The sequence below is a fragment of the Triticum aestivum genome, chromosome 5A (assembly GCF_018294505.1).
Source record: "Triticum aestivum cultivar Chinese Spring chromosome 5A, IWGSC CS RefSeq v2.1, whole genome shotgun sequence".
Lineage (NCBI taxonomy): Eukaryota > Viridiplantae > Streptophyta > Magnoliopsida > Poales > Poaceae > Triticum > Triticum aestivum.
The window spans coordinates 189460971-189471962 of record NC_057806.1 but is presented as its reverse complement, the minus strand read 5'-3'; positions in this window follow the sequence as shown (position 1 = coordinate 189471962).

The following is a 10992-nucleotide window of genomic DNA, read 5'->3' as shown; positions in this document are numbered from 1 at the left end:
TAAGAGAGATAGCGGGAGACCTAGAGAGTGAGGGAAGAGATGTGTGCATGCCCGAGAGACAAAGTGATAGACCTATGTTGGGGTCCGGACTTTACAAGAGAGAGGGGGTGTTAATGTGCTCGTGTGTTAGTGTTTGGGGGAGAGAACGACTTCTCTATGTGTGTGTGTGTCTGTGTGGTGGTGGTGGGGGGGGGGTTGACTTCAGATAAAGAGTGAGGTTTCTATATTTGAGGGACTTTAGCGTAATTGAGATATTGTGCACTCATGGTTGATCAATTTGTTTCACAGTTTGTACTATGAGATAACGATACTTTTGAACATGCGTGATATACCTTGATGTACCAGAATTACAAACCTAAGGTTGGAATTTTGGAATTCGACTCCATCATTAGCTTTTGTAATTCATTTAGACGGAGGTACATTTTTAAGCCAGGATTTCATGATTTCAAATTCATATATCAATCCTAGAGATATACACATACGGGCATGTTTAAACATTATAATCATCCACTTTATTCATACACATACACATTTTTGCTTTTGTCATCATATTTAGGATAAACACATTTGGAATTTCATTTGAATTGGACCGTGTTGACACCTGATTTTGGCACAATGCAGAATGCAATGGAGATGGCCTCAAATGACAAAAATATTCTAAATGAGAAATTTCACATTGCCGAGTGGAACAACTTTGATGTTTGGACCATAATCATTCGGCATCATATCAAAGACCAAAACTACACTCAAATTGTCATGTAGGTGTTCTGAGTGCTTTTTGGTCAAGTACGCCTCCAGGACAATCTTGGATGAAGGAATGCTCTACATGAATTGTCTTCGTCTCGTCGAATCGGTCGATTTTGATATAAAAATCATCTCAATCCGAGTTCGTATGCAAAAGTTAGAGCTATCTGGATGCAGCCCTGTCAAGAGGTGAAATATGACGCGGAAGACCAGACATGTCTTGGCAAGTGTCTGATGTAATGCGTGAGTGTTTTGGCCCAGAAGATGGCCTCGAATCGGAAAAAGTTCAACACAAAAGTTTTTCGTCTCGTCAAAACGGTCAACTTTTCTTTTGGACACATTTTCATCCGAGGTCGTTTACTTCCTCAAAAACCTTGCCGGGGAAAGCTTGCCGCCGTGAACAGTAACCTTGCCGGGGAAAGCTTGCCGCCGTGAACAGTAACCTTGCCGGGGAAATCTTGCCGCCGTGAATAGTAACCTTGCCGGGGAAAGCTTGCCGCCGTGAACAGTAACCTTGCTGGGGGAGAGCTTGCCGCCGTGAACAGTAACCTGCCGGGGAAAGCTTGCCGCCGTGAACAGTAACCTTGCTGGGAAAGCTTGCTGCTGTGAACAGTAGAAACTGTCGAGGCCAATCCGACCAGATGCTGAAGATGGGCTCAAATACTTATCTAGATGGCTTCGGATGAAGAAGTGTTCAACACAGGAATTGTTCGTAACGTCGAAACGGTCAACTTTGCTTTTGGAGTCATCATCATCCGACGTAGTATACGACCTGCAGAGACGCTGCAAGAGTCGGACGGTCCAGTCAGCTACATGAACGAGTCCGACTCGAAATTAGAGATGACCCCGTGGAGTATTCAAGATGGCCTTATTTGGAAAAGTGATCAACATATGGATTGTTGGCCTCGTCGAAGCACACATAATTGATATTTGAACCGTCTCCATCGGAAGTCATATGCAGATTCCACAGCCCATGCAAGGAGCAAGACAGAAGATTGGACCAGATTCGGGCTGAATCCGAGTGGGACCAGAACCAGGATTCTAGGACGTGAATTGATGTAATTTTCTTGTAAGGAAAGCCTAGATAAATCCTTTGCTTGTACGGGAAGTCCAGCCGCCTCTTATATATGTTGGGGGTGACGGCCGATTAAAACAACACACAATCGAAAAAATCAATATACTACTTTTTCATCTACGTTTTATCTCTCCACCGTTTTTCTATCTCGTTCTTCGCTGTTCTTCGTGTTTGAGAGCTGCGAATCCCGAGGCTCTAGGGGCGAGCGAATTGACCTAGGGCAGCCCATAGCCGCCGCACTCCCTGACGGGGTCCCTCCCGGGGGTGTGGGGTTTTCGGGTCTGCAAAAGCGCCAGTCGACTGTCTTGCGTATCGCGCTGTCGGTCGGGTCTCCTTCGACGTGAGCTGCGGTGCATCACCCCCGGCGTAGAGGGTACACATGACGTGTTCGTGTGTCAACACACTTTTTGGCGACTCCGCTGGGGAACGAAGATCAATCATCATCATCCACCATGTCTGATCTTCCCAAGCCATCTGAGGTAGACGCCGATAACATCATTAAGCCCAGTCTTGATGAGATATCAGTCGATCATCGCCAAGTCTATGAGGAGTACAAGAAGGCGCGCGAGGAGAAGGACTTGCAGGAGTTCCTTGCAAAGTTCAAGAAGGATCGCCAAGGCAACATCACTCCGATTGGAGAAATCAATTTTCCTCCTCTTCAAGCCGAGCAGGTTAAACCCGCTGTGAGTACTACCTTTTCTCCTGAGCAGTGGGCTGAGATTGAGAGTCGTATTGCTGATGGTAACAATCTGGTCTATCAAACTTTCATAGAAAATACCAATGCTCAGAAAAATATATCTCAATCATCTAGTGGTAATGATGGTGTAGCTGCTAGTGTGCAAAACCCTAATCTGGCTTTACCTATCTCATCGGCGCCTCCCATGCCGATGACTTATTATCCTACTCAAACAAATCAGATTGTGACTGCACCTATTAATCCTATTATGAGCATGCCAGGTTCGGTGGCGCTGAACCAAACCCTACCTACACCTACAACCACTCGACCACTACCAAATTTTGGGTCGACATACATGCCACAATTCTTACCTACAGCTAGTAACCCTACTCCTCCTATGCCACTGCCACAAGCATCATCGTCCACTATGGATGATGGTCTAGCTAATCTTAGAGAGGAGATGGCTAAGATGCTTCGAGAGAATTTTGGAGTTGAGTTACCTCGGAATCGAATTTACCAAAAGCCGTACCCCGAGTACTTTGATGCCATCCAGTGCCCTCCAGGATATAAAATTCCAGATTTTGTTAAATTTAGTGGAGAAGGCACAAAAACCACATGGGAGCATGTTAGTCAATATTTAGCACAATTGGGTGAGGCAGGCTCATTGAACGAATTGAAAGTGCGTTTATTTCCTTTATCATTAACTGGTACCGCATTTTCATGGTTTTCTTCTTTACCCCATGGTTCCATTCGGGTTTGGTCGCAGCTAGAGCAGAAGTTTCATGATCACTTTTATAGCGGCGACAATGAACTCAAGTTGTCACATCTAACATCGATTAAGCAGAAGCATGATGAATCGGTCTCCGATTACGTCAAGAGATTTAGAGAAACAAAAAACCGGTGTTTTAGTTTGGTGATAATCGAGAGAGACTTGGCAGACCTAGTGCTGAGTGGTTTGAAAACTCCCATCAGAGAAAAGCTAGAAGGCTATGAGTTCTTAAATATCAACCAAGTCTTACAAAGGGCTTTGGCTCAGGAAAGCCGAAGCAAAGACCTCAAAGAAGTGCATAGATACAAAGCCGATCGTCCAAAGATGAATATGATCGAATATGATAGTGATCACTCGGACGATGAGGGTGATGTTTTTTCTACTGAATTTGTTTGGCCATCTAAGGCCAAACCATTTACTTACAATGATCTGAAACTGATTCATAAGAATCGTGATGAAGAGATGAAGTTTACTTTTAACATTGCCAAGTGTGATAAAATATTTGATGCTTTGCTGCAAGCTAAAATTATTAGAATAACTCATACTTTGCCGCCGTTTGAAGAGCTGAAACGGCGCGCTTATTGCAAATATCATAATTCTTTTTCTGATGCTACTAACGATTGCAATGTTTTTCGACGACAGATACAATCGGCCATTAATGACGGACGATTGAACTTTTCTGAAATGCAAGTTGATAAACAGCCTTTTCCAATGAATACCATGGATTTGGAGGGGAAGAAGCTACTCGTTCGGTCGGAGGTAGCCGAATCTGCTAATAAAGCTAATGTCATTGTCAGTGAGCCCAGGAAAGACAAGGAGGACAACAAGGTCTTGGGGAGATAGGTTGTGCTTGATAAGCAACCCGATGGCAAGGAAGTGATCAAAATCACCATCAAGAATCCTGCACTCGGGGGGCAACCGCAAGTGCAAGAAAATACTCGTGTTAAATTTGTCAAGCCCAAGAGTCCAGAAGTTGGCAAGTGGAAGAAGAATGAAGCTAAAGTGCAGCGCAAGCGGATCAAGCCAACTTTTGATATGTTGCTGTCCAAGTATGCTAACCAGTCGGCCGGTTCTAGTTTCAATCGACCGACTCATCTGAAACGACCAAGGTCACCATCAGTTGATATGTTCAGTTAGTATACAAAACCGAGTGGACCAAAGGCGCAATTTTCAGAAGAGCAAAGGCAATCTGTGTGGGATCGACTTGATTACTCATATAATGGCCGACTCAACATCGGTGGCTATCAGTCGGCTGGTCAAAATATGCGACCGAGTGGAAATTATCCAAGTGTAAGGATGCACCCAGGTGGAAGCTATCCGAGTGAAAAAATGTGGCCAAGTAGATACCATCCGACTGGATTCCATCCGAGTGAATTCCATCCGAGTGACATCCATCCGAGTGGATTCCATCAGAGTAAAAAGCTACGCCCGAGTGGAAATTTCATGCATCTGGAAAGTCGAAAAGAATGGCGTGTTAAGTCACCAAGTGTTGCAGCAGTTGAGTCGGGAAAAAAAAGGAGAAAACGGATGCCGACTCACTTATCTTGGGCACCAAAACATTTGCCATACAGCAGCCAATTGTGCATAGCAAACCGGCTGAGCCGATACTTTCTATTGCGCCAAAGCACTCGGCTAATGACCATGAAGCAAGCACCAGCCGAGTAAAAACGAGAGATCCTAAATACACTCAGCCAAAGTGGTGTCCTCCAGGGCTAACAAAGACACAGAAGAGGAAACTACAGAGGTTAAGGAGCCAAGAGATGGCAGAACAAGAGGCAGAGAAGCAAAGGGATAAGTTGTTCAATGACACTCGGCCTATGGTACCTACAAAACAAGTGTGGAGGCCCAAACAAATACGAGATACAGTGGCCTCTACGCCTATCACAGCAGCACCTACACTACCAAAAAGGACGACGCAATCATTGCATCGTCTACGTTACCTATTGCTTCCTCTTCACTCGGACAAATTTCTGAATCGGTGGATGCACTTGAGGAGGAGGCTGATATGTTGGACTATGAGTCTACACCGGTTCATGAAGGTATGGATATCAATATGGTGTATTACTTGCCTGCTGAGTTTCATGCTGTAGATGAGGAAGGGGAGGTGGCTCAGCTGGATTATGGCCCTAAAAACGCGATATTTGAGAAGCCAAAAGAACCAGTAACGCATCTGAAACCATTATATCTCAGAGGTCATATCAATGGGTCGCCGCTCACTCGGATGCTTGTTGATGGTGGTGCTGTGGTAAATCTTATGCCCTATTCGGTCTTCAAGAAATTGGGTTTGCCTGATGAAGAATTGATCAAGACCAATATGGTGCTTAACGGGTTTGAAGGCAAAGAGAAAACTGAAGCCAAAGGTGTGATGTATGTGGAGCTTACAGTCAGAAGCAAAACTTTGGCTACTACATTCTTTGTCGCCGAGGTGCAAGGTAACTACAACGTCATACTAGGCCGTGATTGGGTTCATGCAAACCAGTCCGTGCCATCCACTATGCACCAGTTTTTGATTCAGTGGGTTGATGATGAAGTGGAAGTCATTCATGCGGATAACTCGGCCTGTGTTGCTTTGGCCGACGCGTCGGTGGATTGGCAACATCCCAATGCTACTTGCTTGATGGGACGTGACTTATCAGAGTTTGATTTTCTTAGCGCAACCAAAAATGGTTTTGTGCCTGTCTCTTTAAAGCCGACTGAATGCAATCGGCTCCAAGGTATGATATGTTTAAATGGATTCTAGCTCTGAGTGGTTACAAAAACGTCTTGTGAAATATCGGTCCAGCGAGAACGATATGTATGAGTCTATAGAAGAGTTGGATGACATGGATAAACTTGGACAAGGTTTTACGTCGGCCGATCCATTAGAAGAGGTAGATATTGGAGATGGTTCAGTCACTCGACCGACATTTATAAACAAAAATTTGAAAGCCGATTGTAAAGCTAAGTTAATCGAGCTATTGAAAGAATATGTTTGTTGCTTTGCATGGGAAAATCATGAGATGCTAGGGTTAAGCAGAGAGCTAGTGGAGCATCGGTTGCCTATAAAGGCCGGTTTTAGACCTTATAAACAGTTGGCCAGAAAATTTAATCTGAAAACATATGACCAGATCAAGGAAGAGATCGGTCGACTGCTTGAAGCTAATTTCATTCGACCTTGCAGGTACGCCGAGTGGATTTCTAACATTGTCCCAGTGGAGAAGAAAGGATCCGACAAGTTGAGGGTGTGCATTGATTTCAGAGATTTGAATAGGGCTACACCCAAAGATGAGTATCCTATGCCAATAGCCGATATGCTTATTAAAGATGCTTCTGGGCATAAGGTTATTAGCTTTCTAGATGGTAATGCCGGATACAATCAAATTTTATGGCCGAAGAGGACATGTACAAGACTGCTTTTCGATGCCCTGGTTTCCTTGGTTTATTCGAGTGGACAGTGATGACATTCGGATTAAAAAATGCTGGAGCCACATATCAAAGGGCTATGAATTTGATTTTCATGATTTACTCGGTGTCATACTTGAAGTTTATATTGATGATATTGTTGTCAAATCGGATGCTTTTGAATCTCACTTGGCCGATTTGCGTTTAGCTTTTGAAAGAATGAAAAAGTATGGACTGAAGATGAATCCTTTGAAGTGTGCATTTCGGCGTGTTAGCTGGCAAGTTTTTGGGTTTCATTATTCATGAAGATGGCATAGAGATTGATCCCAAAAAGATAGAGGCCATACAGAAAGTGGAGGCTCCAACATGCAAGAGAGATATGCAAAAGTTCCTTGGCAAGGTCAATTATTTGAGAAGGTTCATAGCTAATCTGTCAGGGAAAGTTGATGCATTTACTCCTATCCTTCGGTTAAAGGATGATGCTGATTTCACTTGGGGGGCAAAACAGCAAGAAGCATTTGATATGATCAAGAATTATTTGTGCACTCCTCCGGTGATGAGAGCACCCAAGCATAGGGAACCCTTCAGACTTTACATTGCAGCAGAGGAAGAAGTTATTGGTGCTGTTCTAACTCAAGAGACCGAAGGAAAAGGGCATGCCATCACTTATTTGAGCCGCCGCTTATTGGACGCAGAGACAAGGTATACATTTATTGAGAAATTATGTCTATGCTTATATTATGCTTGCACAAAACTGAGACATTATTTAGTGCCGAGTGCTTGTGTAGTAGCTTGTCAAACCGATGTCATTAAATACATGTTGCATAGGCCAATTCTTAGTGGTAGAATTGGCAAGTGGGCTTATGCTTTGATTGAATATGATTTGGCTTATGAATCTCTAAAGTCCATGAAAGGCCAAATTGTTGCTAATTTCATTGTTGAACATCGGATTAATGACAAGCATGATGTTGATATGAACCTTATTTCATTAGTACCATGGATATTATACTTTGATGGGTCAGTTTGTAGCAATGGCCAAGGTGTTGGTATTGTTTATATATCTCCTCATGGTGCTGTTTTTGAAGCCTCATGCCGCTTAGAATATTTTTGCACAAACAATCAAGCCGAATATGAAGCATTGTTATTCGGCCTATAGATGTTACTTGCTATAGGTGTTACATATATTGAGGCTTATGGTGATTCGTTACTAGTGGTACAGCAAATATCCAAAGTCTTTCAGTTTTTGGACGAATCACTTAATGTTTATCTTGATAAATGTCTAGATATAATCTCTACCTTGGATTGTTTTAGCATTGCACATATATCTAGACATGACAATTGGAAAGCAAATGAGTTGGCACAACAAGCATCTGGATACTATGTTGATCATGGCATGTTTCATATTTCTCAAAATCCGATGTCTTGTCTTACCAGTATAGAAGAGGCCGAACCAGAACCCACTGATTCGGTCATTAACAAAAAATCTAGTGGAGGTGACAATTCCGACTGGAGGAATCCCATTGTTGCTTACTTGCGTAATCCGAGTGAAAGGGTGGACAGGGCTGTTCGGCGTATGACTTTTAAATATACTATGAGGGATGATGATCTTTATCGCCGAACAGTTGATGATGTTCTTTTAAAGTGCTTGGATGAGGACCAAGCAAGAGTTGCTATGGGAGAGGTACATGAAGGCATTTGTGGTACTCAGCAGTCGGCTCCCAAGATGAAATGGTTATTACAACGTGCTGGGTTTTATTGGCCGACCATGATTAATGATTGCTTCAGATATTATAAAGGGTGCGAAGCTTGTCAAAAATTTGGCGATATTCAATTGGCTCCCGCTGCTATGTTGCATCCTATTATCAAGCCGTGGCCTTTCAGAGGATGGGGTTTAGACTTTATTGGGAAAATCCATCCGTCTTCTTCAAAGGGCATCGGTTCGTATTGGTGGCAACTGATTATTTCACTAAGTGGTCTAAAGCAGTACCTCTCAAGAACATGATGCATACGGAGGTAATTAAATTCATAATCGAGCACATTATTCATAGATTCGGTATTCCTCAAATGTTAACTACAGATCAAGGTTCATCTTTTATGTCACACCAAGTCAGAGAGTTTGCCGAATCTTATAACATAAAGTTGCTCAATTCCTCCCCATATTATGCCCAAGCTAATGGACAAGCTGAGTCTAGCAATAAAATTTTAATCAAGCTCATCAAGAAGAAGATTGAGGATAATCCAAGGAGATGGCATGACTTGTTGTCTGAGGCATTATGGGCACATAGAATCTCAAGGCATGGTGCTACAAAAGTGACTCCATATGAGCTAGTATATGGTCAGGAGGCTGTTTTACCAGTGGAAGTAAATTTGAATGCTTTGAGAATAGCCAAACAAAATGATTTATCGGCAATAGACTTCTATAACTTGATGATGGATAACATTGATGAGGTTGCTGATAAACATTTGGCTGCTTTGAATGCCATAGAGAGAGATAAGTTGAGGGTGGCAAGGGCTTACAATAAGAAAGTCAAGTTGAAGAATTTTCAAGTTGGTGACCTCGTATGGAAAGTGATTCTACCGATTGGTTCAAGAGATAGAAAATTCGGGAAGTGGTCTCCAAGTTGGGAAGGTCCTTTTAGGATTACAAGAGTTGTTCCCGGAAATTCATATTTGGTGGAATCAATACAAGGGGCATTTTTACCTCGAGCTCTCAATGGCAAATATTTGAAGAAGTGCCACCCGAGTGTGTGGCAGGAAGCCTAAGTAGGCAATGGCCGATATACGATTATCGCCCTTAGCACAAACATGGACGATACATAATTATCGCCCTGAGAAGAATAGATGGCCGATGGAGTGTTGACATCGTCCTTAGAACAAACATGGTGCAAATTATTTTTCGGCATGCAAGCTTTGCCGAAAAACAGGGGGGCCTGTGTTGACACCTGATTTTGGCACAATGCAGAATGCAATGGAGATGGCCTCAAATGAAAAAATATTCTAAATGAGAAATTTCACATTTCCCAGTGGAACAACTTTGATATTTGGACCATAATCATTCGGCATCATATCAAAGACCAAAACTACACTCAGATTGTCATGTAGGTGTTCTGAGTGCTTTTTGGTCAAGTACGCCTCCAGGGCAATCTCGGATGAAGGAATGCTCTACATGAATTGTCTTCGTCTCGTTGAACTGGTCGATTTTGATATAAAAATCATCTCAATCCGAGTTCGTATGCAAAATTTAGAGCTATCTGGATGCAGCCCTGTCAAGAGGCGAAATATGACGCGGAAGACCAGACATGTCTTGGCAAGTGTCTGATGTAATGCGTGAGTGTTTTGGCCCAGAAGATGGCCTCGAATCGGAAAACGTTCAACACAAAAGTTTTTCGTCTCGTCAAAACGGTCAACTTTGCTTTTGGACACATTTTCATCCGAGGTCGTTTACTACCTCAAAAACCTTGCCGGGGAAAGCTTGCCGCCGTGAACAGTAACCTTGCCGGGGAAAGCTTGCCGCCGTGAATAGTAACCTTGCCGGGGAAAGCTTGCCTCCGTGAACAGTAACCTTGCCGGGGAAAGCTTGCCGCCGTGAACAGTAACCTTGCCGGGGGAGAGCTTGCCGCCGTGAACAGTAACCTGCCGGGGAAAGCTTGCCGCTGTGAACAGTGACCTTGCCGGGAAAGCTTGCTGCCGTGAACAGTAGAAACTGTCGAGGCCAATCCGACCAGATGCTGAAGATGGGCTCAAATACTTATCTAGATGGCTTCGGATGAAGAAGTGTTCAACACAGGAGTTGTTCGTAACGTCGAAACGGTCAACTTTGCTTTTTGAGTCATCATCATCCGACGTAGTATACGACCTGCAGAGACGCTGCAAGAGTCGGACGGTCCAGTCAGCTACATGAACGAGTCCGACTCGAAATTAGAGATGACCCCGTGGAGTATTCAAGATGGCCTTATTTGGAAAAGTGATCAACATACGGATTGTTGGCCTCGTCGAAGCACACATAATTGATATTTGAACCGTCTCCATCGGAAGTCATATGAAGATTCCACAGCCCACGCAAGGAGCAAGACAGAAGATTGGACCAGATTCAGGCTGAATCCGAGTGGGACCAGAACTAGGATTCTAGGACGTGAATTGATGTAATTTTCTTGTAAGGAAAGCCTAGATAAATCCTTTGCTTGTACGGGAAGTCCAGCCGCCTCTTATATATGTTGGGGGTGACGGCCGATTGAACAACACACAATCGAACAAATCAATATACTACTTTTTCATCTACGTTTTATCTCTCCACCGTTTTTCTATCTCGTTCTTCGCTGTTCTTCGTGTTTGAGAGCTGCGAATCCC